This window comes from Oncorhynchus gorbuscha, unplaced genomic scaffold (genome assembly GCF_021184085.1).
Source record: "Oncorhynchus gorbuscha isolate QuinsamMale2020 ecotype Even-year unplaced genomic scaffold, OgorEven_v1.0 Un_scaffold_3560, whole genome shotgun sequence".
NCBI lineage: Eukaryota > Metazoa > Chordata > Actinopteri > Salmoniformes > Salmonidae > Oncorhynchus > Oncorhynchus gorbuscha.
This window is the reverse complement of record NW_025747768.1, coordinates 12853-40493: the sequence shown is the minus strand read 5'-3', so window position 1 is coordinate 40493 and position 27641 is coordinate 12853. Positions and strand designations below refer to the sequence as shown.

The window sequence follows — 27641 nt, the reverse complement described above, 5'->3', positions numbered from 1 at the left end:
CTGTTTAGCAGTGTGTTGGCAGAGTGCCAGTATGGTTAGTTAGTTAGTTAGTTACAGGTCTTACCTATGTCTAGTACTCTGTTTAGCAGTGTTGGCGGAGTGCCAGTATGGTTAGTTAGTTAGTTAGTTACAGGTCTTACCTATGTCTAGTACTCTCTGTTTAGCAGTGTGTTGGCAGGAGTGCCAGTATGGTTAGTTAGTTAGTTACAGGTCTTACCTATGTCTAGTACTCTCTGTTTAGCAGTGTGTTGGCGGGAGTGCCAGTACTTCCAGTACTTCAGCTGTTCGTCTCTGTTCTTGTCTTCACTGAACACCACCATGATGACACTCTGTGTCAGAGGAATAGAGACAGGACGTGATTAGCAACATTACTGTAGATCAGGGATGGGCAAACGTTTGGGCTTGAGGGCCACATCGGGATTAGGAAATTCAACTGAGAGTCACTCAGATTTTTTACAATTTTTTTTTGTCTAAATCTATTTGCGGTCCAGAAAATATATAGATTGAGTTGCCCCACTTTTGCCCTCAGAAAAGCCTAAATTTGTTATTTTGCCTAACTTAATCTTATATTTGAATTAGTCTGAGATAAGGCTTTTCTTTGGAACTCTTACCTAGAAGGCCAGCATCCCGACTTCTTCACTGTTGACGTAGACTGGTGTTGTGTGGGTACTATTTAATGGAGCTGCCAGTTGAGGACTTAGTCTAGACACTCTAATGTACTTGTCCTCTTGCTCAGTGGTGCTTACCTCCCACTCCTCTTTCTATTCTGGTTAGAGCCCGTTTGTGATCTGTGAAGGAGTAGTACACAGCGTTGGTCTTCAGTTTCTTGGCAATTTCTTGCATGAAATAGCCTTCATTTCTCATAACAAGAATAGACGGACGAGTTTCAGAAGTTTGTTGTTTCTGGCCATTTGAGCCTGTAATCAAACCCACAAATGCTGATGCTCCAGATACTCAACTAGTTTAAAGAAGGCCAGTTTTATTGCTTCTTTAATCAGACAACAGTTTTCAGCTGTGCTAACATAATTGCAAAAGGGTTTTATAATGATCAAATAGCGTTTTAAAACTATAAACTTGGATTAGCTAACACAACATGCCATTGGAACACAGGAGTGATGGTTGCTGATAATGGGCCTCCGTACACCTAAAAATCAGCTGTTTCAAGCAACAATAATCATTTACAACATTTACAATGTCTACACTGTGTTTCCGATCAATTTGATGTTATTTTAATGGACAAAAATGTACTTTTCTTTCAAAAACAAGGACACTTCTAAATTATCATTATTTTATACTCAAAAGCTATTTAGCTCCCAGAGAACTAAAGATGTGATAGTTAGCTCCCAGAGAACTAAAGATGCCAGTTAGCTCCCAGAGTTAAAAATGTGATAGTTAACTCCCAGAGTCTCTAAAGATGTGCTAGTTAGCTCCCAGAGTACTAAAGATGTGCTAGTTAGCTCCCAGAGTACTAAAGATGTGCTAGTTAGCTCCCAGAGTACTAAAGATGTGAGTTAACTCCCAGAGTACTAAAGATGTGCTAGTTAGCTCCCAGAGTACTCCTAAATATGTGCTAGTTAGCTCCCAGAGTACTAAAGATGTGCTAGTTAGCTCCCAGAGTACTAAAGATGTGCTAGTTAGCTCCCAGAGTACTAAAGATGTGCTAGTTAGTTCACAGAGTACTCCTAAAGATGTGCTAGTTAGCTCCCAGATTACTAAAAATGTGCTAGTTATCTCAGAGTGCTCCTAAAGATGTGCTAGTTAACTCCCAGAGTACTAAAGATGTGCTAGTTAGTTCCCAGTGTACCCCTAAAGATGTGATAGTTAACTCCCAGAGTACTAAAGATGTGCTAGTTAACTCCCAGAGTACTCCTAAATATGTGCTAGTTAACTCCCAGAGTACTAAAGATGTGCTAGTTAACTCCCAGAGTACTCCTAAATATGTGCTAGTTAACTCCCAGAGTACTCTAAAGATGCTAGTTAACTACCAGAGTACTCCTAAAGATGTGCTAGTTAGCTCCCAGATTACTAAAAATGTGCTAGTTATCTCAGAGTGCTCCTAAAGATGTGCTAGTTAACTCCCAGAGTACTAAAGATGTGCTAGTTAGCTCCCAGATTACTAAAGATGTGCTAGTTAACTCCCAGAGTACTAAAGATGTGCTAGTTAACTCCCAGAGAACTAAAGATGTGCTAGTTAGCTCCCAGATTACTAAAGATGTGATAGTTAGTTCCCAGAGTACTAAATATGTGCTAGTTAGTTCCCAGAGTACTCCTAAAGATGTGCTAGTTAGTTCCCAGAGTACTCCTAAAGATGTGCTAGTTAACTCCCAGAGAACTAAAGATGTGCTAGTTAGCTCCCAGAGTACTAAAGATGTGCTAGTTAGCTCCCAGATTACTAAAAATGTGCTAGTTATCTCAGAGTGCTCCTAAAGATGTGCTAGTTAACTCCCAGAGTACTAAAGATGTGCTAGTTAGCTCCCAGAGTACTAAAGATGTGCTAGTTAACTCCCAGAGAACTAAAGATGTGCTAGTTAGCTCCCAGATTACTAAAGATGTGATAGTTAGTTCCCAGAGTACTAAGGATGTGCTAGTTAGTTCCCAGAGTACTCCTAAAGATGTGCTAGTTAGTTCCCAGAGTACTCCTAAAGATGTGCTAGTTAGTTCCCAGAGTACTCCAAAGATGTGCTAGTTAGTTCCAGAGTACTCCTAAAGATGTGATAGTTAGTTCCCAGAGTACTCCTAAAGATGTGCTAGTTAGTTCCCAGAGTACTCCTAAAGATGTGCTAGTTAGTTCCCAGAGTACTCCTAAAGATGTTCTAGTTAGTTCTTGAGTACTCCTAAAGATGTGCTAGTTAGTTCCCAGAGTACTCCTAAAGATGTGCTAGTTAGTTCCCAGAGTACTCCTAAAGATGTGCTAGTTAACTCCCAGAGTACTAAAGATGTGCTAGTTAGCTCCCAGATTACTAAAGATGTGCTAGTTAACTCCCAGAGTATTAAATATGTGCTAGTTAACCCCAGAGAACTAAAGATGTGCTAGTTAGCTCCCAGATTACTAAAGATGTGATAGTTAGTTCCCAGAGTACTAAAGATGTGCTAGTTAGTTTGAGTACTCCTAAAGATGTGCTAGTTAGTTCCCAGAGTACTCCTAAAGATGTGCTAGTTAGTTCCCAGAGTACTCCTAAAGATGTGCTAGTTAGTTCCCAGAGTACTCCTAAAGATGTGATAGTTAGTTCCCAGAGTACTCCTAAAGATGTGCTAGTTAGTTCCCAGAGTACTCCTAAAGATGTGCTAGTTAGTTCCCAGAGTACTCTAAAGATGTTCTAGTTAGTTCCCAGAGTACTCCTAAAGATGTGCTAGTTAGTTCCCAGAGTACTCCTAAAGATGTGCGAGTTAGTTCCCAGAGTACTCCTAAAGATGTGCTAGTTAACTCCCAGAGTACTAAAGATGTGCTAGTTAGCTCCCAGATTACTAAAGATGTGCTAGTTAACTCCCAGAGTATTAAAGATGTGCTAGTTAACTCCCAGAGAACTAAAGATGTGCTAGTTAGCTCCCAGATTACTAAAGATGTGATAGTTAGTTCCCAGAGTACTAAAGATGTGCTAGTTAGTTCCCAGAGTACTCCTAAAGATGTGCTAGTTAGTTCCCAGAGTACTCCTAAAGATGTGCTAGTTAACTCCCAGAGTACTCCTAAATATGTGCTAGTTAACCCCAGAGTACTCCTAAAGATGTGCTAGTTAGCTCCCAGATTACTAAAAATGTGCTAGTTATCTCAGAGTGCTCCTAAAGATGTGCTAGTTAACTCCCAGAGTACTAAAGATGTGCTAGTTAGTTCCCAGAGTACCCCTAAAGATGTGATAGTTAACTCCCAGAGTACTAAAGATGTGCTAGTTAACTCCCAGAGTACTCCTAAATATGTGCTAGTTAACTCCCAGAGTACTAAAGATGTGCTAGTTAACTCCCAGAGTACTCCTAAATATGTGCTAGTTAACTCCCAGAGTACTCCTAAATATGTGCTAGTTAACTCCCAGAGAACTCCTAAAGATGTGCTAGTTAGCTCCCAGATTACTAAAATGTGCTAGTTATCTCAGAGTGCTCCTAAAGATGTGCTAGTTAACTCCCAGAGTACTAAAGATGTGCTAGTTAGCTCCCAGATTACTAAAGATGTGCTAGTTAACTCCCAGAGTACTAAAGATGTGCTAGTTAACTCCCAGAGAACTAAAGAGGTGCTAGTTAGCTCCCAGATTACTAAAGATGTGATAGTTAGTTCCCAGAGTACTAAAGATGTGCTAGTTAGTTCCCAGAGTACTCCTAAAGATGTGCTAGTTAGTTCCCAGAGTACTCCTAAAGATGTGCTAGTTAACTCCCAGAGTACTCCTAAATATGTCCTAGTTAACTCCCAGAGTACTCCTAAAGATGTGCTAGTTAGCTCCCAGATTACTAAAAATGTGCTAGTTATCTCAGAGTGCTCCTAAAGATGTGCTAGTTAACTCCCAGAGTACTAAAGATGTGCTAGTTAGCTCCCAGATTACTAAAGATGTGCTAGTTAACTCCCAGAGTACTAAAGATGTGCTAGTTAACTCCCAGAGAACTAAAGATGTGCTAGTTAGCTCCCAGATTACTAAAGATGTGATAGTTAGTTCCCAGAGTACTAAGGATGTGCTAGTTAGTTCCCAGAGTACTCCTAAAGATGTGCTAGTTAGTTCCCAGAGTACTCCTAAAGATGTGCTAGTTAGTTCCCAGAGTACTCCTAAAGATGTGCTAGTTAGTTCCCAGAGTACTCCTAAAGATGTGATAGTTAGTTCCCAGAGTACTCCTAAAGATGAGCTAGTTAGTTCCCAGAGTACTCCTAAAGATGTGCTAGTTAGTTCCCAGAGTACTCCTAAAGATGTTCTAGTTAGTTCCCAGAGTACTCCTAAAGATGTGCTAGTTAGTTCCCAGAGTACTCCTAATGATGTGCTAGTTAGTTCCCAGAGTACTCCTAAAGATGTGCTAGTTAACTCCCAGAGTACTAAAGATGTGCTAGTTAGCTCCCAGATTACTAAAGATGTGCTAGTTAACTCCCAGAGTATTAAAGATGTGCTAGTTAACTCCCAGAGAACTAAAGATGTGCTAGTTAGCTCCCAGATTACTAAATATGTGATAGTTAGTTCCCAGAGTACTAAAGATGTGCTAGTTAGTTCCCAGAGTACTCCTAAAGATGTGCTAGTTAGTTCCCAGAGTACTCCTAAAGATGTGCTAGTTAACTCCCAGAGTACTCCTAAATATGTGCTAGTTAACTCCCAGAGTACTCCTAAAGATGTGCTAGTTAGCTCCCAGATTACTAAAAATGTGCTAGTTATCTCAGAGTGCTCCTAAAGATGTGCTAGTTAACTCCCAGAGTACTAAAGATGTGCTAGTTAGTTCCCAGAGTACCCCTAAAGATGTGATAGTTAACTCCCAGAGTACTAAAGATGTGCTAGTTAACTCCCAGAGTACTCCTAAATATGTGCTAGTTAACTCCCAGAGTACTAAAGATGTGCTAGTTAACTCCCAGAGTACACCTAAATATGTGCTAGTTAACTCCCAGAGTACTCCTAAAGATGTGCTAGTTAACTCCCAGAGTACTAAAGATGTGCTAGTTAGCTCCCAGATTACTAAAGATGTGCTAGTTAACTCCCAGAGTACTAAAGATGTGCTAGTTAACTCCCAGAGAACTAAATATGTGCTAGTTAACTCCCAGAGTACTAAAGATGTGCTAGTTAACTCCCAGAGTACTCCTAAATATGTGCTAGTTAACTCCCAGAGTACTCCTAAAGATGTGCTAGTTAACTCCCAGAGTACTAAAGATGTGCTAGTTAGCTCCCAGATTACTAAAGATGTGCTAGTTAACTCCCAGAGTACTAAAGATGTGCTAGTTAACTCCCAGAGAACTAAAGATGTGCTAGTTAACTCCCAGAGAACTCCTAAAGATGTGATAGTTAGTTCCCAGAGTACTAAAGATGTGCTAGTTAGTTCCTAGAGTACTCCTAAAGATGTGCTAGTTAGTTCCCAGAGTACTCCTAAAGATGTGCTAGTTAACTCCCAGAGTACTCCTAAAGATGTGCTAGTTAGCTCCCAGATTACTAAAAATGTGCTAGTTATCTCAGAGTGCTCCTAAAGATGTGCTAGTTAACTCCCAGAGTACTAAAGATGTGCTAGTTAGTTCCCAGATTACTAAAGATGTGCTAGTTAACTCCCAGAGTATTAAATATGTGCTAGTTAACTCCCAGAGAACTAAAGATGTGCTAGTTAGCTCCCAGATTACTAAAGATGTGATAGTTAGTTCCCAGAGTACTAAGGATGTGCTAGTTAGTTCCCAGAGTACTCCTAAAGATGTGCTAGTTAGTTCCCAGAGTACTCCTAAAGATGTGCTAGTTAGTTCCCAGAGTACTCCTAAAGATGTGCTAGTTAGTTCCCAGAGTACTCCTAAAGATGTGATAGTTAGTTCCCAGAGTACTCCTAAAGATGTGCTAGTTAGTTCCCAGAGTACTCCTAAAGATGTGCTAGTTAGTTCCCAGAGTACTCCTAAAGATGTTCTAGTTAGTTCCCAGAGTACTCCTAAAGATGTGCTAGTTAGTTCCCAGAGTACTCCTAAAGATGTGCTAGTTAGTTCCCAGAGTACTCCTAAAGATGTGCTAGTTAACTCCCAGAGTACTAAAGATGTGCTAGTTAGCTCCCAGATTACTAAAGATGTGCTAGTTAACTCCCAGAGTATTAAATATGTGCTAGTTAACTCCCAGAGAACTAAAGATGTGCTAGTTAGCTCCCAGATTACTAAAGATGTGATAGTTAGTTCCCAGAGTACTAAAGATGTGCTAGTTAGTTCCCAGAGTACTCCTAAAGATGTGCTAGTTAGTTCCCAGAGTACTCCTAAAGATGTGCTAGTTAGTTCCCAGAGTACTCCTAAAGATGTGCTAGTTAGTTCCCAGAGTACTCCTAAAGATGTGATAGTTAGTTCCCAGAGTACTCCTAAAGATGTGCTAGTTAGTTCCCAGAGTACTCCTAAAGATGTGCTAGTTAGTTCCCAGAGTACTCCTAAAGATGTTCTAGTTAGTTCCCAGAGTACTCCTAAAGATGTGCTAGTTAGTTCCCAGAGTACTCCTAAAGATGTGCTAGTTAGTTCCCAGAGTACTCCTAAAGATGTGCTAGTTAACTCCCAGAGTACTAAAGATGTGCTAGTTAGCTCCCAGATTACTAAAGATGTGCTAGTTAACTCCCAGAGTATTAAAGATGTGCTAGTTAACTCCCAGAGAACTAAAGATGTGCTAGTTAGCTCCCAGATTACTAAAGATGTGATAGTTAGTTCCCAGAGTACTAAAGATGTGCTAGTTAGTTCCCAGAGTACTCCTAAAGATGTGCTAGTTAGTTCCCAGAGTACTCCTAAAGATGTGCTAGTTAACTCCCAGAGTACTCCTAAATATGTGCTAGTTAACTCCCAGAGTACTCCTAAAGATGTGCTAGTTAGCTCCCAGATTACTAAAAATGTGCTAGTTATCTCAGAGTGCTCCTAAAGATGTGCTAGTTAACTCCCAGAGTACTAAAGATGTGCTAGTTAGTTCCCAGAGTACCCCTAAAGATGTGATAGTTAACTCCCAGAGTACTAAAGATGTGCTAGTTAACTCCCAGAGTACTCCTAAATATGTGCTAGTTAACTCCCAGAGTACTAAAGATGTGCTAGTTAACTCCCAGAGTACTCCTAAATATGTGCTAGTTAACTCCCAGAGTACTCCTAAATATGTGCTAGTTAACTCCCAGAGAACTCCTAAAGATGTGCTAGTTAGCTCCCAGATTACTAAAAATGTGCTAGTTATCTCAGAGTGCTCCTAAAGATGTGCTAGTTAACTCCCAGAGTACTAAAGATGTGCTAGTTAGCTCCCAGATTACTAAAGATGTGCTAGTTAACTCCCAGAGTACTAAAGATGTGCTAGTTAACTCCCAGAGAACTAAAGAGGTGCTAGTTAGCTCCCAGATTACTAAAGATGTGATAGTTAGTTCCCAGAGTACTAAAGATGTGCTAGTTAGTTCCCAGAGTACTCCTAAAGATGTGCTAGTTAGTTCCCAGAGTACTCCTAAAGATGTGCTAGTTAACTCCCAGAGTACTCCTAAATATGTCCTAGTTAACTCCCAGAGTACTCCTAAAGATGTGCTAGTTAGCTCCCAGATTACTAAAAATGTGCTAGTTATCTCAGAGTGCTCCTAAAGATGTGCTAGTTAACTCCCAGAGTACTAAAGATGTGCTAGTTAGCTCCCAGATTACTAAAGATGTGCTAGTTAACTCCCAGAGTACTAAAGATGTGCTAGTTAACTCCCAGAGAACTAAAGATGTGCTAGTTAGCTCCCAGATTACTAAAGATGTGATAGTTAGTTCCCAGAGTACTAAGGATGTGCTAGTTAGTTCCCAGAGTACTCCTAAAGATGTGCTAGTTAGTTCCCAGAGTACTCCTAAAGATGTGCTAGTTAGTTCCCAGAGTACTCCTAAAGATGTGCTAGTTAGTTCCCAGAGTACTCCTAAAGATGTGATAGTTAGTTCCCAGAGTACTCCTAAAGATGAGCTAGTTAGTTCCCAGAGTACTCCTAAAGATGTGCTAGTTAGTTCCCAGAGTACTCCTAAAGATGTTCTAGTTAGTTCCCAGAGTACTCCTAAAGATGTGCTAGTTAGTTCCCAGAGTACTAATGATGTGCTAGTTAGTTCCCAGAGTACTCTAAAGATGTGCTAGTTAACTCCCAGAGTACTAAAGATGTGCTAGTTAGCTCCCAGATTACTAAAGATGTGCTAGTTAACTCCCAGAGTATTAAAGATGTGCTAGTTAACTCCCAGAGAACTAAAGATGTGCTAGTTAGCTCCCAGATTACTAAATATGTGATAGTTAGTTCCCAGAGTACTAAAGATGTGCTAGTTAGTTCCCAGAGTACTCCTAAAGATGTGCTAGTTAGTTCCCAGAGTACTCCTAAAGATGTGCTAGTTAACTCCCAGAGTACTCCTAAATATGTGCTAGTTAACTCCCAGAGTACTCCTAAAGATGTGCTAGTTAGCTCCCAGATTACTAAAAATGTGCTAGTTATCTCAGAGTGCTCCTAAAGATGTGCTAGTTAACTCCCAGAGTACTAAAGATGTGCTAGTTAGTTCCCAGAGTACCCCTAAAGATGTGATAGTTAACTCCCAGAGTACTAAAGATGTGCTAGTTAACTCCCAGAGTACTCCTAAATATGTGCTAGTTAACTCCCAGAGTACTAAAGATGTGCTGTTAACTCCCAGAGTACACCTAAATATGTGCTCTCCCAGAGTACTCCTAAAGATGTGCTAGTTAACTCCCAGAGTACTAAAGATGTGCTAGTTAGCTCCCAGATTACTAAAGATGTGCTAGTTAACTCCCAGAGTACTAAAGATGTGCTAGTTAACTCCCAGAGAACTAAATATGTGCTAGTTAACTCCCAGAGTACTAAAGATGTGCTAGTTAACTCCCAGAGTACTCCTAAATATGTGCTAGTTAACTCCCAGAGTACTCCTAAAGATGTGCTAGTTAACTCCCAGAGTACTAAAGATGTGCTAGTTAGCTCCCAGATTACTAAAGATGTGCTAGTTAACTCCCAGAGTACTAAAGATGTGCTAGTTAACTCCCAGAGAACTAAAGATGTGCTAGTTAACTCCCAGAGAACTCCTAAAGATGTGATAGTTAGTTCCCAGAGTACTAAAGATGTGCTAGTTAGTTCCTAGAGTACTCCTAAAGATGTGCTAGTTAGTTCCCAGAGTACTCCTAAAGATGTGCTAGTTAACTCCCAGAGTACTCTAAAGATGTGCTAGTTAGCTCCCAGATTACTAAAAATGTGCTAGTTATCTCAGAGTGCTCCTAAAGATGTGCTAGTTAACTCCCAGAGTACTAAAGATGTGCTAGTTAGTTCCCAGATTACTAAAGATGTGCTAGTTAACTCCCAGAGTATTAAATATGTGCTAGTTAACTCCCAGAGAACTAAAGATGTGCTAGTTAGCTCCCAGATTACTAAAGATGTGATAGTTAGTTCCCAGAGTACTAAGGATGTGCTAGTTAGTTCCCAGAGTACTCCTAAAGATGTGCTAGTTAGTTCCCAGAGTACTCCTAAAGATGTGCTAGTTAGTTCCCAGAGTACTCTAAAGATGTGCTAGTTAGTTCCCAGAGTACTCCTAAAGATGTGATAGTTAGTTCCCAGAGTACTCCTAAAGATGTGCTAGTTAGTTCCCAGAGTACTCTAAAGATGTGCTAGTTAGTTCCCAGAGTACTCCTAAAGATGTTCTAGTTAGTTCCCAGAGTACTCCTAAAGATGTGCTAGTTAGTTCCCAGAGTACTCCTAAAGATGTGCTAGTTAGTTCCCAGAGTACTCCTAAAGATGTGCTAGTTAACTCCCAGAGTACTAAAGATGTGCTAGTTAGCTCCCAGATTACTAAAGATGTGCTAGTTAACTCCCAGAGTATTAAATATGTGCTAGTTAACTCCCAGAGAACTAAAGATGTGCTAGTTAGCTCCCAGATTACTAAAGATGTGATAGTTAGTTCCCAGAGTACTAAAGATGTGCTAGTTAGTTCCCAGAGTACTCCTAAAGATGTGCTAGTTAGTTCCCAGAGTACTCCTAAAGATGTGCTAGTTAGTTCCCAGAGTACTCCTAAAGATGTGCTAGTTAGTTCCCAGAGTACTCCTAAAGATGTGATAGTTAGTTCTCAGAGTACTCCTAAAGATGTGCTAGTTAGTTCCCAGAGTACTCCTAAAGATGTGCTAGTTAGTTCCCAGAGTACTCCTAAAGATGTTCTAGTTAGTTCCCAGAGTACTCCTAAAGATGTGCTAGTTAGTTCCCAGAGTACTCTAAAGATGTGCTAGTTAGTTCCCAGAGTACTCCTAAAGATGTGCTAGTTAACTCCCAGAGTACTAAAGATGTGCTAGTTAGCTCCCAGATTACTAAAGATGTGCTAGTTAACTCCCAGAGTATTAAAGATGTGCTAGTTAACTCCCAGAGAACTAAAGATGTGCTAGTTAGCTCCCAGATTACTAAAGATGTGATAGTTAGTTCCCAGAGTACTAAAGATGTGCTAGTTAGTTCCCAGAGTACTCCTAAAGATGTGCTAGTTAGTTCCCAGAGTACTCCTAAAGATGTGCTAGTTAACTCCCAGAGTACTCCTAAATATGTGCTAGTTAACTCCCAGAGTACTCCTAAAGATGTGCTAGTTAGCTCCCAGATTACTAAAAATGTGCTAGTTATCTCAGAGTGCTCCTAAAGATGTGCTAGTTAACTCCCAGAGTACTAAAGATGTGCTAGTTAGTTCCCAGAGTACCCCTAAAGATGTGATAGTTAACTCCCAGAGTACTAAAGATGTGCTAGTTAACTCCCAGAGTACTCCTAAATATGTGCTAGTTAACTCCCAGAGTACTAAAGATGTGCTAGTTAACTCCCAGAGTACTCCTAAATATGTGCTAGTTAACTCCCAGAGTACTCCTAAAGATGTGCTAGTTAACTCCCAGAGTACTAAAGATGTGCTAGTTAACTCCCAGAGAACTAAATATGTGCTAGTTAACTCCCAGAGTACTAAAGATGTGCTAGTTAACTCCCAGAGTACTCCTAAATATGTGCTAGTTAACTCCCAGAGTACTCCTAAAGATGTGCTAGTTAACTCCCAGAGTACTAAAGATGTGCTAGTTAGCTCCCAGATTACTAAAGATGTGCTAGTTAACTCCCAGAGTACTAAAGATGTGCTAGTTAACTCCCAGAGAACTAAAGATGTGCTAGTTAACTCCCAGAGAACTCCTAAAGATGTGATAGTTAGTTCCCAGAGTACTAAAGATGTGCTAGTTAGTTCCTAGAGTACTCCTAAAGATGTGCTAGTTAGTTCCCAGAGTACTCCTAAAGATGTGCTAGTTAACTCCCAGAGTACTCCTAAAGATGTGCTAGTTAGCTCCCAGATTACTAAAAATGTGCTAGTTATCTCAGAGTGCTCCTAAAGATGTGCTAGTTAACTCCCAGAGTACTAAAGATGTGCTAGTTAGTTCCCAGATTACTAAAGATGTGCTAGTTAACTCCCAGAGTATTAAATATGTGCTAGTTAACTCCCAGAGAACTAAAGATGTGCTAGTTAGCTCCCAGATTACTAAAGATGTGATAGTTAGTTCCCAGAGTACTAAGGATGTGCTAGTTAGTTCCCAGAGTACTCCTAAAGATGTGCTAGTTAGTTCCCAGAGTACTCCTAAAGATGTGCTAGTTAGTTCCCAGAGTACTCCTAAAGATGTGATAGTTAGTTCCCAGAGTACTCCTAAAGATGTGCTAGTTAGTTCCAGAGTACTCCTAAAGATGTGCTAGTTAGTTCCCAGAGTACTCCTAAAGATGTTCTAGTTAGTTCCCAGAGTACTCCTAAAGATGTGCTAGTTAGTTCCCAGAGTACTCCTAAAGATGTGCTAGTTAGTTCCCAGAGTACTCCTAAAGATGTGCTAGTTAACTCCCAGAGTACTAAAGATGTGCTAGTTAGCTCCCAGATTACTAAAGATGTGCTAGTTAACTCCCAGAGTATTAAATATGTGCTAGTTAACTCCCAGAGAACTAAAGATGTGCTAGTTAGCTCCCAGATTACTAAAGATGTGATAGTTAGTTCCCAGAGTACTAAAGATGTGCTAGTTAGTTCCCAGAGTACTCCTAAAGATGTGCTAGTTAGTTCCCAGAGTACTCCTAAAGATGTGCTAGTTAGTTCCCAGAGTACTCCTAAAGATGTGCTAGTTAGTTCCCAGAGTACTCCTAAAGATGTGATAGTTAGTTCCAGAGTACTCCTAAAGATGTGCTAGTTAGTTCCCAGAGTACTCCTAAAGATGTGCTAGTTAGTTCCCAGAGTACTCCTAAAGATGTTCTAGTTAGTTCCCAGAGTACTCCTAAAGATGTGCTAGTTAGTTCCCAGAGTACTCCTAAAGATGTGCTAGTTAGTTCCCAGAGTACTCCTAAAGATGTGCTAGTTAACTCCCAGAGTACTAAAGATGTGCTAGTTAGCTCCCAGATTACTAAAGATGTGCTAGTTAACTCCCAGAGTATTAAAGATGTGCTAGTTAACTCCCAGAGAACTAAAGATGTGCTAGTTAGCTCCCAGATTACTAAAGATGTGATAGTTAGTTCCCAGAGTACTAAAGATGTGCTAGTTAGTTCCCAGAGTACTCCTAAAGATGTGCTAGTTAGTTCCCAGAGTACTCCTAAAGATGTGCTAGTTAACTCCCAGAGTACTCCTAAATATGTGCTAGTTAACTCCCAGAGTACTCCTAAAGATGTGCTAGTTAGCTCCCAGATTACTAAAAATGTGCTAGTTATCTCAGAGTGCTCCTAAAGATGTGCTAGTTAACTCCCAGAGTACTAAAGATGTGCTAGTTAGTTCCCAGAGTACCCCTAAAGATGTGATAGTTAACTCCCAGAGTACTAAAGATGTGCTAGTTAACTCCCAGAGTACTCCTAAATATGTGCTAGTTAACTCCCAGAGTACTAAAGATGTGCTAGTTAACTCCCAGAGTACTCCTAAATATGTGCTAGTTAACTCCCAGAGTACTCCTAAAGATGTGCTAGTTAGCTCCCAGATTACTAAAAATGTGCTAGTTATCTCAGAGTGCTCCTAAAGATGTGCTAGTTAACTCCCAGAGTACTAAAGATGTGCTAGTTAGCTCCCAGATTACTAAAGATGTGCTAGTTAACTCCCAGAGTACTAAAGATGTGCTAGTTAACTCCCAGAGAACTAAAGAGGTGCTAGTTAGCTCCCAGATTACTAAAGATGTGATAGTTAGTTCCCAGAGTACTAAAGATGTGCTAGTTAGTTCCCAGAGTACTCCTAAAGATGTGCTAGTTAGTTCCCAGAGTACTCCTAAAGATGTGCTAGTTAACTCCCAGAGTACTCCTAAATATGTGCTAGTTAACTCCCAGAGTACTCCTAAAGATGTGCTAGTTAGCTCCCAGATTACTAAAACTGTGCTAGTTATCTCAGAGTGCTCCTAAAGATGTGCTAGTTAACTCCCAGAGTACTAAAGATGTGCTAGTTAGCTCCCAGATTACTAAAGATGTGCTAGTTAACTCCCAGAGTACTAAAGATGTGCTAGTTAACTCCCAGAGAACTAAAGATGTGCTAGTTAGCTCCCAGATTACTAAAGATGTGATAGTTAGTTCCCAGAGTACTAAGGATGTGCTAGTTAGTTCCCAGAGTACTCCTAAAGATGTGCTAGTTAGTTCCCAGAGTACTCCTAAAGATGTGCTAGTTAGTTCCCAGAGTACTCCTAAAGATGTGCTAGTTAGTTCCCAGAGTACTCCTAAAGATGTGCTAGTTAGTTCCCAGAGTACTCCTAAAGATGTGCTAGTTAGTTCCCAGAGTACTCCTAAAGATGTGCTAGTTAGTTCCCAGAGTACTCTAAAGATGTTCTAGTTAGTTCCCAGAGTACTCCTAAAGATGTGCTAGTTAGTTCCCAGTGTACTCCTAAAGATGTGCTAGTTAGTTCCCAGAGTACTCCTAAAGATGTGATAGTTAGTTCCCAGAGTACTCCTAAAGATGTGCTAGTTAGTTCCCAGAGTACTCCTAAAGATGTGCTAGTTAGTTCCCAGAGTACTCCTAAAGATGTGCTAGTTAGCTTCCAGATTACTAAAGATGTGCTAGTTAGCTCCCAGAGTACTAAAGATGTGCTAGTTAGTTCCCAGAGTACTAAAGATGTGCTAGTTAGTTCCCAGAGTACTCCTAAAGATGTGCTAGTTAGCTCCCAGAGTACTAAAGATGTGCTTTCTTCGTTCTCATTCTTCAACTCACCCTGACTTTGCTGATTGGATGTCTCAGGCGTTTGTTAGCTCCCAGCTCGCTGAGCGTCACAGCGTAGAACTGGCCCTTGTTCAGGTACGTCATGGGCCCCTCCCCCCTGCTTCACACGCAGTGATCTGGTGGCTTCCAGCTTGTACTGAAATGTATCCCTGTTAGAAGACACAACACATGATTAGTCTGTAGATATGCCTGGTGGATATCTCAGCCAACAAAAATGCTGTATATTGTCTAATTGGACAGTATGTTGTGGATGTGTTTGGAGTAGTGACTTACACTACTTGTTGGTCGAAGATAAACTCTTCCTGTGCTATAGACTTGGGTGTGTGGTATTTCTGTTGGGGGAAACATGAATGTGTCAGGCAGTCAGTCAGACAAGGAAAGGGGAACCAACTATGGTACATTTAGAGGAAGTTAATCAACACTTTGGTTCATTTACTGACATTTTGGCTTTTCCAGTTCTATAGCATATTGGGGCATCAGCATCAACAATTTGTTAAAGGGAAGTATCCTTCCCAAGTGGGCAGACAGGTTGCAATCACATCATTCTAAGTTGTAATGTGATTGTAATGAGTTTTGGCCGTGGTGTTATAGCTTTAAGGTCCAGTACAGCCGTTATCTCAATATCAAAACATTGCTGAGTAACAATGAAGTACCTTACTGTGAATGTTTTAAATAAAAATGGTCAAAAATAGCAAAGAGGAATTTCTCAAGCAAGAACTGTCTGGTAGTGGTCTGAGTGGGGAGGGAAACAGAAAACTAGCTGTTATTGGCAGAGGGGTTTGGAACTCTGTTTCTTATTGGTCTATTAATCAATATACCGCTTGGCGATGTCTCACCAGCCAAGCCAAAACGCCATCCTACCAAAACAGGCTGAAACTTGTGGCAGTCTATTCCAATAGCAAACGCTAAATGGGCATTATCATCATTTTCACAATGTCACAGTATTATACCAACCTCAGTGTGGAATAGGAATATCAGGTTTTTAACTGCACTGGGCTTTTAACTTAACTTAAGAATATACATGATTAACACATAAGTCCTAACATCCTCTTACCACATCGCTCTCCTCTTCATACGGGCTGTCATCAGGCGTGCTGCGCTGGTCCTCCTTAACGTATCCTCCGTGACTAACTATTGACACATCGGATACATACGGACTCATCTGTTCATAGACGACCCTTGACTCCTGCTCCTCGCCCTCTACTCGGTAGTGCACCCCCGTCCCAACCCCAGGACCCATGAACACCGGGGCATACATCTCTGCCTTCACCAAGGCAATAGCCCCAGGTCCATCACCCGTCCCCGCCCCATACTCCTCCCTCTTGTCCAGGTGGTCAGTGTTGAGGGACATGTTGACTCTCTTGTCCAGGTGGTCAGTGTTGAGGGACAGGTTGACTGGGACAGACTTCAGCACCTGGACTCGGTTGTCCACCATCTCTATGTTGTCACCCTGCTGGCCGTTGATGCTGGTCCCCGAGCCTCCCCTGTAACAGCATCAGAGAAGAACAGCATTCAGGTGGAACCTACTGAACTGGTGGAAACATATTACATGGGTCATTCCACCAAAGAGTGCATTTTGTGTCCTTTTTGATATTTATTTAATTTTAAAAGGCTGTTAAATGAAATGAAGTGGCCTTAATATAGACCACATGGAGAATTCAATAAATCTGTCACGCCCTGACCATGGAGAGCCTTTGTTTCTCTATGGTATAGTAGGTCAGGGCGTGACTGGGGTGAATTCTAGTTTATATTTTCTATGTGGGGTTCTAGTTTAGTATTTCTATGTTGGTGATTTGTATGATTCCCAATTAGAGGCAGCCGGTAATCGTTGTCTCTAATTGGGGATCATATTTAACTAGCATTTTTCTCACTTGTGTTTGTGGGATATATTGTTTATGTGTAGTTACCTGTTAGCACGCCATTGGCGTCACATTTCGTTTATTGTTTTGTTGTGTGGTTCACTTACTTTAAATAAAAAGATGTGGAACCCAGATCACGCTGCACGTTGGTCCTAGTATGCTTCCAACGATCGTGACCAAATCCGATTTTTACATGAATATAGGCTAACGTGCCTAAATTCAGCATTTTGACATGTCCCTCTGTCAACCTTGTATCACTTTGAGGAGGATTTCAACCCATCCAAAGATTTCTTCACATTTCAACATCATTGTAAAGCCCTCGTTCTATTGTTGCTTTGACAAAGTAATTTCACCATCATTGTAAAGCCCTCATTCTATTGTTGCTTTGACAAAGTCATTTCACCATCATTGTAATGCCCTCGTTCTATTGTTGCTTTGACAAAGTAATTTCACCATCATTGCAAAGCCCTCGTTCTATTGTTGCTTTGACAAAGTCATTTCACCATCATTGTAAAGCCCTCGTTCTATTGTTGCTTTGACAAAGTCATTTCTGAAGATTATTATTTATTTCATGTGATTAGTCATTCATTTTCAGGTCAACCCTTTTATTTAAACTGAAATTTCGTTTTAATATGGTCAAACTATTCCTTTGAAATAAATGTTTCAAAAGAAACATTAAACATCTCTATTTTTCGAAATTTTTTGTGGTGAAAAAGTGAGCGGGCCAAACAAAACACGTCAACCCTGTTACCCTGTTACCCTGTTACCCTGTTATCCTGTTACCCTGTTACCCTGTTATCCTGTTACCCTGTTACCCTGTTACCCTGTTACCCTGTTATCCTGTTATCCTGTTACCCTGTTACCCTGTTATCCTGTTACCCTGTTATCCTGTTATCCTGTTACCCTGTTATCCTGTTACCCTGTTACCCTGTTACCCTGTTATCCTGTTACCCTGTTACCCTGTTACCCTGTTACCCTGTTATCCTGTTACCCTGTTACCCTGTTATCCTGTTATCCTGTTACCCTGTTACCCTGTTATCCTGTTACCCTGTTACCCTGTTACCCTGTTACCCTGTTATCCTGTTATCCTGTTACCCTGTTATCCTGTTACCCTGTTATCCTGTTACCCTGTTACCCTGTTATCCTGTTACCCTGTTATCCTGTTACCCTGTTATCCTGTTACCCTGTTACCTTGTTATCCGGTTACCCTGTTATCCTGTTATTCTGTTATCCTGTTATCCTGTGATCCTGTTACCCTGTTATCCTGTTACCCTGTTATCCTGTTATCCTGTTATCCTGTTACCCTGTTATCCTGTTATCCTGTTACCCTGTTATCCTGTTACCCTGTTATCCTGTTACCCTGTTATCCTGTTACCCTGTTACCTTGTTATCCGGTTACCCTGTTATCCTGTTATTCTGTTATCCTGTTACCCTGTTATCCTGTTATCCTGTTACCCTGTTATCCTGTTACCCTGTTATCCTGTTACCCTGTTATCCTGTTATCCTGTTATCCTGTTACCCTGTTACCTTGTTATCCGGTTATCCTGTTACCCTGTTATCCTGTTACCCTGTTATCCTGTTATCCTGTTATCCATAGATAGACAGGCTAGAGATGTTTCAACAGTTACATTTTTTTGTGAAGCTTGCATTCAATTGTCACTCCCTGTTGCACACAACAAGAATCCCCCTGTCACAAGGGGAATCATGCCTGTTTTAAGATGAAATCGTCAACTATTTTATTTTATTTGGCACTAAATAGTCACTTACTATAGTCCTTTTTGAACTTGTGCTATTTATGACAGAATGTTAAAAGTTGGTGAAACCAACATTTTATTTCACCAAGTTACACTTCTCAAAAGGCACCGAATTGGTGGAACGACCCACATATCCAATCTATGAGGTGATATCAGTACAGTTTTCCCCATAGGTTAAACGAGTTTCTGTGATTTACAGTCAAAATCACAATGACTAAAATTCAGTTATTGGTGTCAGAAATTAACCTGGATATCAAGGACTATAAGTGATGTGCTTAAAATGGTAGGTTGTCTTTCCTATAAATTATGTAAAAAAAATGTATATCCTACGGATATTACATGTTGGCTATGAAATGCACTGACCTCTTTTCCTGCTCCTCTGAAATCTCAACCACTTTGGCGATGGGCAACAGTCTCTTTTCTTTAGGAACCTGAGGAGAAAAGAATATCCACTATGTGTCCAGGGGAATGACATCATCCAACAAGGTGTTACTGCTCTATTCAATCCATATAGAAGAAAATAACGTCCATTATGTGAAAATAGCAGCAGTAGCAGTAGCAGTAGTAGTAGTTGCAATAGTTGTAGTAGCAGTCGTAGCAGCAGTAGCAACAGTAGTAGTAGTAGTAGCAGTAGTAGTAGTAGTAGCAGTAGCAGTAGCAGTAGCAGTAGCAGTAGCAGTAGCAGTAGTAGTAGTTGCAATAGTTGTAGTAGCAGTCGTAGCAGCAGTAGCAACAGTAGTAGTAGTAGTAGTAGCAGTAGTAGTAGTAGTAGCAGTAGCAGTAGTAGCAGCAGTAGCAGTAGCAGTAGTAGTAGTAGTAGCAGTAGCAGTAGTTGCAATAGTTGTAGTAGCAGTCGTAGCAGCAGTAGCAACAGTAGTAGTAGTAGTAGCAGTAGTAGTAGTAGTAGCAGTAGCAGTAGCAGTAGCAGTAGCAGTAGCAGTAGCAGTAGCAGTAGTTGCAATAGTTGTAGTAGCATTCGTAGCAGCAGTAGCAACAGTAGTAGTAGTAGTAGCAGTAGTAGTAGTAGTAGCAGTAGCAGTAGTAGCAGCAGTAGCAGTAGCAGTAGTAGTAGTAGCAGTAGCAGTAGTTGCAATAGTTGTAGTAGCAGTCGTAGCAGCAGTAGTATTAGTAGTAGTAGTCATAGTATTAGTGATAGTAGTAGTAGTAGTATTAGTGATAGTAGTGATAGTGATAGTAGTAGTAGTAGTAGAGATATTAGTATTAGGAATAGTAGTAGTAGTAATAGTGAACTCTATAACTTGCTCACCTTGTAATAGTTGTAGAGCAGTCCCAGGGATGCAGCAGTGGTAGTAGTACTAGTGATAATGATAGTAGTAGTGATAGTAGTAGTAGTGACAGTAGTAGTAGTCATAGTATTAGTGATCGTAGTAGTAGTATTAGTGATAGTAGTAGTAGTAGTAGTAGTAGTAGTGATAGTAGTGGTAGTGACAGTAGTAGTAGTCATAGTATTAGTGATAGTAGTGGTAGTAGTATTAGTGATAGTAGTAGGAGTGATAGTAGTAGTAGTAGTAGAGATATTAGTATTAGGAATAGTAGTAGTAGTAATAGTGAACTCTATAACTTGCTCACCTTGTAATAGTTGTAGAGCAGTCCCAGGGATGCAGCAGTGGTAGTAATACTAGTGATAATGATAGTAGTAGTGATAGTAGTAGTAGTAGTAGTAGTAGTAGTAGTAGTAGTGATAGTAGTGGTAGTGACAGTAGTAGTAGCCATAGTATTAGTGATAGTAGTAGTATTAGTATTAGTGATAGTAGTGATAGTGATAGTAGTAGTAGTAGTAGTGATAGTAGTAGTATTCGTATTAGTGATAGTAGTAGTTTTGTGATAGTGATAGTAGTAGTAGCTGTAGTGATAGTAGTAATAGTAGTAGTAGTAGTAGTAGTAGTAGTGATAGTAGTGGTAGTGACAGTAGTAGTAGTCATAGTATTAGTGATAGTAGTAGTAGTAGTAGTAGTGATATTAGTATTAGGAATAGTAGTAGTAGTAATAGTGAACTCTATAACTTTCTCACCTTGTAATAGTTGTAGAGCAGTCCCAGGGATGCAGCAGTGGTAGTAGTACTAGTGATAATGATAGTAGTAGTGATAGTAGTAGTAGTGACAGTAGTAGTAGTGATAGTAGTAGTAGTAGTGATAGTAGTAGTAGTAGTAGTGATAGTAGTAGTAGTAGTGGTAGTAGTGATAGTACTAGTGATAGTGCTGGTAGTAGTGATAGTAGTAGTACTAGTGATAATGATAGTAGTAGTGATAGTAGTAGTAGTGACAGTAGTAGTAGTGATAGTAGTAGTAGTAGTGATAGTAGTAGTAGTAGTAGTGATAGTAGTGATAGTAGTAGTAGTAGTGGTAGTAGTAGTAGTAGTAGTAGTAGTAGTAGTAGTGATAGTAGTAGTACTAGTGATAGTAGTAGTAGTAGTACTAGTGATAATGATAGTAGTAGTGATAGTAGCAGTAGTAGTAGTAGTAGTAGTAGTAGTAGTAGTAGTAGTGATAGTAGTAGTACTAGCGATAGTGATATTAGTAGTGATTGTAGTAGTAGTACTAGTGATAGTAGAAGTAGTACTAGTGATGGTAGTAGTAATGATAGTAGTAGTGATAGTGATACTAGTAGTAGTAGTAGTAGTAGTAGTGATAGTAGTACTAGTGATGGTAGTAGTAGTGATAGTAGTAGTAGTGATAGTGATAGTAGTAGTGGTTGTAGTGATAGTAGTAGTAGTAGTAGTAGTCATAGTAGTAGTAGTGATAGTGATAGTAGTAGTGGTAGTAGTAGTAGTGGTAGTAGTGATAGTGATAGTAGTAGTGGTAGTAGTGATAGTAGTAGTGATAGTAGTAGTAGTGATAGTAGTAGTAGTGATAATGATAGTAGTAGTGATAGTAGTAGTAGTAGTAGTAGTAGTAGTGATAATAGTAGTAGTACTAGTGATAGTAGTAGTAGTAGTGATAGTAGTAGTAGTACTAGTGATAGTAGTAGTAGTAGTAGTAGTAGTAGTAGTAGTAGTAGTGATAGTACTAGTGATAGTAGTAGTAGTAGTAGTAGTACTAGTGATAGTACTAGTGATAGTAGTAGTAGTAGTAGTAGTACTAGTGATAGTACTAGTGATAGTAGTAGTGACAGTAGTAGTAGTAGTAGTAGTAGTAGTAGTAGTACTAGTACTAGTGATAGTACTAGTGATAGTAGTAGTAGTAGTAGTAGTAGTGATAGTAGTACTAGGCATGGTGATAGTAGTAGTAGTAGTTGTAGTGATAGTAGTAGTACTAGTGATAGTAGTAGTAGTAGTAGTAGTAATGATAGTGATAGTAGTAGTAGTAGTAGTAGTAGTGCTAAATGACTTAAATGTAAATGTAAATGTAGTAGTAGTAATGATAGTGATAGTAGTAGTAGTAGTAGTGATAGTAGTAGTAGTAGTGGTAGTAGTAGTAGTAGTAGTAGTAGTAGTAGTAGTAGTGATAGTAGTAGTACTAGTGATAGTAGTAGTAGTAGTACTAGTGATAATGATAGTAGTAGTGATAGTAGCAGTAGTAGTAGTAGTAGTAGTAGTAGTAGTAGTGATAGTAGTAGTACTAGCGATAGTGATATTAGTAGTGATTGTAGTAGTAGTACTAGTGATAGTAGAAGTAGTACTAGTGATGGTAGTAGTAATGATAGTAGTAGTGATAGTGATACTAGTAGTAGTAGTAGTAGTAGTAGTGATAGTAGTACTAGTGATGGTAGTAGTAGTGATAGTAGTAGTAGTGATAGTGATAGTAGTAGTGGTTGTAGTGATAGTAGTAGTAGTAGTAGTAGTCATAGTAGTAGTAGTGATAGTGATAGTAGTAGTGGTAGTAGTAGTAGTGGTAGTAGTGATAGTGATAGTAGTAGTGGTAGTAGTGATAGTAGTAGTGATAGTAGTAGTAGTGATAGTAGTAGTAGTGATAATGATAGTAGTAGTGATAGTAGTAGTAGTAGTAGTAGTAGTAGTGATAATAGTAGTAGTACTAGTGATAGTAGTAGTAGTAGTGATAGTAGTAGTAGTACTAGTGATAGTAGTAGTAGTAGTAGTAGTAGTAGTAGTAGTGATAGTACTAGTGATAGTAGTAGTAGTAGTAGTACTAGTGATAGTACTAGTGATAGTAGTAGTAGTAGTAGTAGTACTAGTGATAGTACTAGTGATAGTAGTAGTGACAGTAGTAGTAGTAGTAGTAGTAGTAGTAGTAGTAGTAGTAGTACTAGTACTAGTGATAGTACTAGTGATAGTAGTAGTAGTAGTAGTAGTGATAGTAGTACTAGGCATGGTGATAGTAGTAGTAGTAGTTGTAGTGATAGTAGTAGTACTAGTGATAGTAGTAGTAGTAGTAGTAGTAATGATAGTGATAGTAGTAGTAGTAGTAGTAGTAGTGCTAAATGACTTAAATGTAAATGTAAATGTAGTAGTAGTAATGATAGTGATAGTAGTAGTAGTAGTAGTAGTAGTAGTAGTAGTAGTAGTAGTAGTAGTAGTAATGATAGTGATAGTAGTAGTAGTAGTAGTAATGATAGTGATAGTACTAGTGATAGTAGTAGTAGTAGTAGTACTAGTGATAGTACTAGTGATAGTAGAAGTAGTACTAGTGATAGTAGTAGTAGTACTAGTGATAGTACTAGTGATAGTACTAGTGATAGTAGTAGTAGTACTAGTGATAGTAGTAGTGATAGTAGTAGTAGTAGTAGTAGTAGTACTAGTGATAGTACTAGTGATAGTAGTAATAGTACTAGTGATAGTACTAGTGATAGTACTAGTGATAGTAGTAGTAGTACTAGTGATAGTAGTAGTAGTACTAGTGATAGTACTAGTGATAGTAGTAGTAGTACTAGTGATAGTACTAGTGATAGTAGTAGTAGTACTAGTGATAGTAGTAGTAGTACTAGTGATAGTAGTAGTAGTAGTAGTGATAGTACTAGTGATATTAGTAGTAGTACTAATGATAGTACTAGTACTAGCAGTAGTAGTAGTAGTAGTAGTACTAGTGATAGTACTAGTGATAGTACTAGTGATAGTACTAGTAGTAGTAGTACTAGTGATAGTAGTAGTAGTAGTAGTACTAGTGATAGTACTAGTGATAGTAGTAGTAGTAGTAGTACTAGTGATAGTACTAGTGATAGTAGTAGTAGTACTAGTACTAGTGATAGTACTAGTGATAGTAGTAGTAGTAGTAGTAGTAGTAGTAGTAGTAGTAGTAGTAGTAGTAGTAGTAGTGATAGTAGTACTAGGCATGGTGATAGTAGTAGTAGTAGTTGTAGTGATAGTAGTAGTACTAGTGATAGTAGTAGTAGTAGTAATGATAGTGATAGTAGTAGTAGTACTAGTGATAGTGTTAGTAGTAGTAGCAGTGATAGTATTAGTGATAGTAGTAGTCATTCTAGTGATAGTAGTAGTAGTGATAGTAGTAGTGACAGTAGTATTAATAGTAGTACTAGTGATAGTAGTAGTAGTGATAGTAGTAGTATTAATAGTAATACTAGTGATAGTAGCAATACTGATAGTAGTAGTGACAGTAGTATTAATAGTAGTAGTAGTGATAGTGATAAAAGTAGTAGTAGTGATAGTAGTAGTAGTAGTAGTAGTAGTAGTAGTAGTAGTAGTAGTGATAGTAGTAGTAGTAGGAGAAGTAGTAGTAGTAGTAGTAGAAGTAGTAGTAGTAGTAGTGATAGTAGTAGTTGTAGTAGTATCAGTGATAGTAGTAGTATTAGTGATAGTGATAGTAGTAGCAGTAGTGATAGTACTAGTGATAGTAGTAATAGTAGTAGTAGTAGTAGTAGTAGTAGTAGTAGTAGTGATAGTAGTAGTAGTAGGAGAAGTAGTAGTAGTAGTAGTAGAAGTAGTAGTAGTAGTAGTGATAGTAGTAGTTGTAGTAGTATCAGTGATAGTAGTAGTATTAGTGATAGTGATAGTAGTAGCAGTAGTGATAGTACTAGTGATAGTAGAAGTAGTACTAGTGATGGTAGTAGTAATGATAGTAGTAGTGATAGTGATACTAGTAGTAGTAGTAGTAGTAGTAGTGATAGTAGTACTAGTGATGGTAGTAGTAGTGATAGTAGTAGTAGTGATAGTGATAGTAGTAGTGGTTGTAGTGATAGTAGTAGTAGTAGTAGTAGTCATAGTAGTAGTAGTGATAGTGATAGTAGTAGTGGTAGTAGTAGTAGTAGTAGTAGTGATAGTGATAGTAGTAGTGGTAGTAGTGATAGTAGTAGTGATAGTAGTAGTAGTGATAGTAATAGTAGTGATAATGATAGTAGTAGTGATAGTAGTAGTAGTAGTAGTAGTAGTAGTAGTAGTGATAATAGTAGTAGTACTAGTGATAGTAGTAGTAGTAGTGATAGTAGTAGTAGTACTAGTGATAGTAGTAGTAGTAGTAGTAGTAGTAGTAGTAGTAGTAGTGATAGTACTAGTGATAGTAGTAGTAGTAGTAGTACTAGTGATAGTACTAGTGATAGTAGTAGTAGTAGTAGTAGTAGTACTAGTGATAGTACTAGTGATAGTAGTAGTGACAGTAGTAGTAGTAGTAGTAGTACTAGTGATAGTACTAGTGATAGTAGTAGTAGTAGTAGTACTAGTACTAGTGATAGTACTAGTGATAGTAGTAGTAGTAGTAGTAGTGATAGTAGTACTAGGCATGGTGATAGTAGTAGTAGTAGTTGTAGTGATAGTAGTAGTACTAGTGATAGTAGTAGTAGTAGTAGTAGTAGTAGTAGTAGTGCTAAATGACTTAAATGTAAATGTAAATGTAGTAGTAGTAATGATAGTGATAGTAGTAGTAGTAGTAGTAGTAGTAGTAGTAGTAGTAGTAGTAGTAATGATAGTGATAGTAGTAGTAGTAGTAGTAATGATAGTGATAGTACTAGTGATAGTAGTAGTAGTAGTAGTACTAGTGATAGTACTAGTGATAGTAGTAGTAGTACTAGTGATAGTACTAGTGATAGTACTAGTGATAGTACTAGTGATAGTAGTAGTAGTACTAGTGATAGTACTAGTGATAGTAGTAGTAGTAGTAGTAGTACTAGTGATAGTACTAGTGATAGTACTAGTGATAGTAGTAATAGTACTAGTGATAGTACTAGTGATAGTAGTAGTAGTACTAGTGATAGTAGTAGTAGTACTGGTGATAGTACTAGTGATAGTAGTAGTAGTAGTACTGGTGATAGTACTAGTGATAGTAGTAGTAGTACTAGTGATAGTAGTAGTAGTGCTAGTGGTAGTAGTAGTAGTACTAGTGATAGTACTAGTGATATTAGTAGTAGTACTAGTGATAGTACTAGTGCTAGTACTAGTGATAGTACTAGTGATAGTACTAGTGATAGTACTAGTGATAGTACTAGTGATAGTAGTAGTAGTAGTACTAGTGATAGTAGTAGTAGTAGTAGTACTAGTGATAGTACTAGTGATATTATTATTCAACCATGCTGGTCATTTATGAACATTTGAACATCTTGGCCACGTTCTGTTATAATCTCCACCCGGCACAGCCAGAAGAGGACTGGCCACCCCACATATGCTCTCTCTAATTCTCTCTTTCTTTCTCTCTCTCGGAGGACCTGAGCCCTAGGACCGTGCCCCAGGACTACCTGACATGATGGCTCCTTGCTGTCCCCAGTCCACCTGACTGTGCTGCTGCTCCAGTTTCAACTGTTCTGCCTTATTATTATTTGACCATGCTGGTCATTTATGAACATTTGAACATCTTGGTCATGTTCTGTTATAATCTCTACCCGGCACAGCCAGAAGAGGACTGGCCACCCCACATAGCCCGGTTCCTCTCTTCCTAGGTTTTGGCCTTTCTAGGGAGTTTTTCCTAGCCACCGTGCTTTTACACCTGCATTGTTTGCTGTTTGGGGTTTTAGGCTGGGTTTCTGTACAGCACTTTGAGATATCAGCTGATGTACGAAGGGCTATATAAATAAATTTGATTTGATTTGATTTGAGTAGTAGTAGTAGTAGTAGTAGTACTAGTGATAGTACTAGTGATAGTAGTAGTAGTACTAGTACTAGTGATAGTACTAGTGATAGTAGTAGTAGTAGTAGTAGTAGTAGTAGTAGTAGTAGTAGTGATAGTAGTACTAGGCATGGTGATAGTAGTAGTAGTAGTTGTAGTGATAGTAGTAGTACTAGTGATAGTAGTAGTAGTAGTAATGATAGTGATAGTAGTAGTAGTACTAGTGATAGTGATAGTAGTAGTAGCAGTGATAGTATTAGTGATAGTAGTAGTCATTCTAGTGATAGTAGTAGTAGTGATAGTAGTAGTGACAGTAGTATTAATAGTAGTACTAGTGATAGTAGTAGTAGTGATAGTAGTAGTATTAATAGTTATACTAGTGATAGTAGCAATACTGATAGTAGTAGTGACAGTAGTATTAATAGTAGTAGTAGTGATAGTGATAAAAATAGTAGTAGTAGTGATAGTAGTAGTAGTAGTAGTAGTAGTAGTAGTAGTAGTAGTAGTAGTAGTAGTAGTGATAGTAGTAGTAGTAGGAGAAGTAGTAGTAGTAGTAGTAGAAGTAGTAGTAGTAGTAGTGATAGTAGTAGTTGTAGTAGTATCAGTGATAGTAGTAGTATTAGTGATAGTGATAGTAGTAGCAGTAGTGATAGTAGTAGTGATAGTAGTAATAGTAGTAGTAGTAGTGATAGTAGTGGTAGTGATAGTAGTAGTAGTAGTAGTAGTCATAGTATTAGTGATAGTAGTAGTAGTATTAGTGATAGTATTGATATTGATAGTAGTAGTAGTAGTAGAGATAGTAGTATTAGGAATAGTAGTTGTAGTATTAGTGATAGTAGTGATAGTGATAGTAGTGGTAGTAGTAATAGTGAACTTTGTAACTTTCTCACCTTGTAATAGTCGTAGAGCAGTCCCAGGGCTGCAGCAGAGTCCTCGTCTCCATTGATGCTCATCATGGCCTTAGTGGCTGCAGTCAGAGGGTTCTCCAAGTAGGACCGCCATGCCTCATCCTCGCTGGTGTATGCACGCCGCCCTTGGAAGGATGTCTCATTGGGTACCACCACCACCAGCCGCTTACTGTGATATGACACAAACACACACTCTTAATATACAGTTAAGGTCGGAAGTTTACATACACTTAGGTTGGAGTCATTATAACTCGTTTTTCAACCACTCCACAAATTTCTTGTTAAAAAACTATTGTCGGCTAGGACATTTACTTTGTGAATGACAGAAGTAATTTTTCCAACAATTGTTTACAGACAGA

General features: G+C 38.9%; 1 pseudogene; it reads right to left on the bottom strand.

The window, feature by feature from the left end:
• Window positions 1–218: 218 nt before the first annotated feature.
• LOC124027924 lies at window positions 219–27451 on the bottom strand (annotated as a pseudogene).
• Between the last annotated feature and the right edge of the window lie 190 nt (window positions 27452–27641).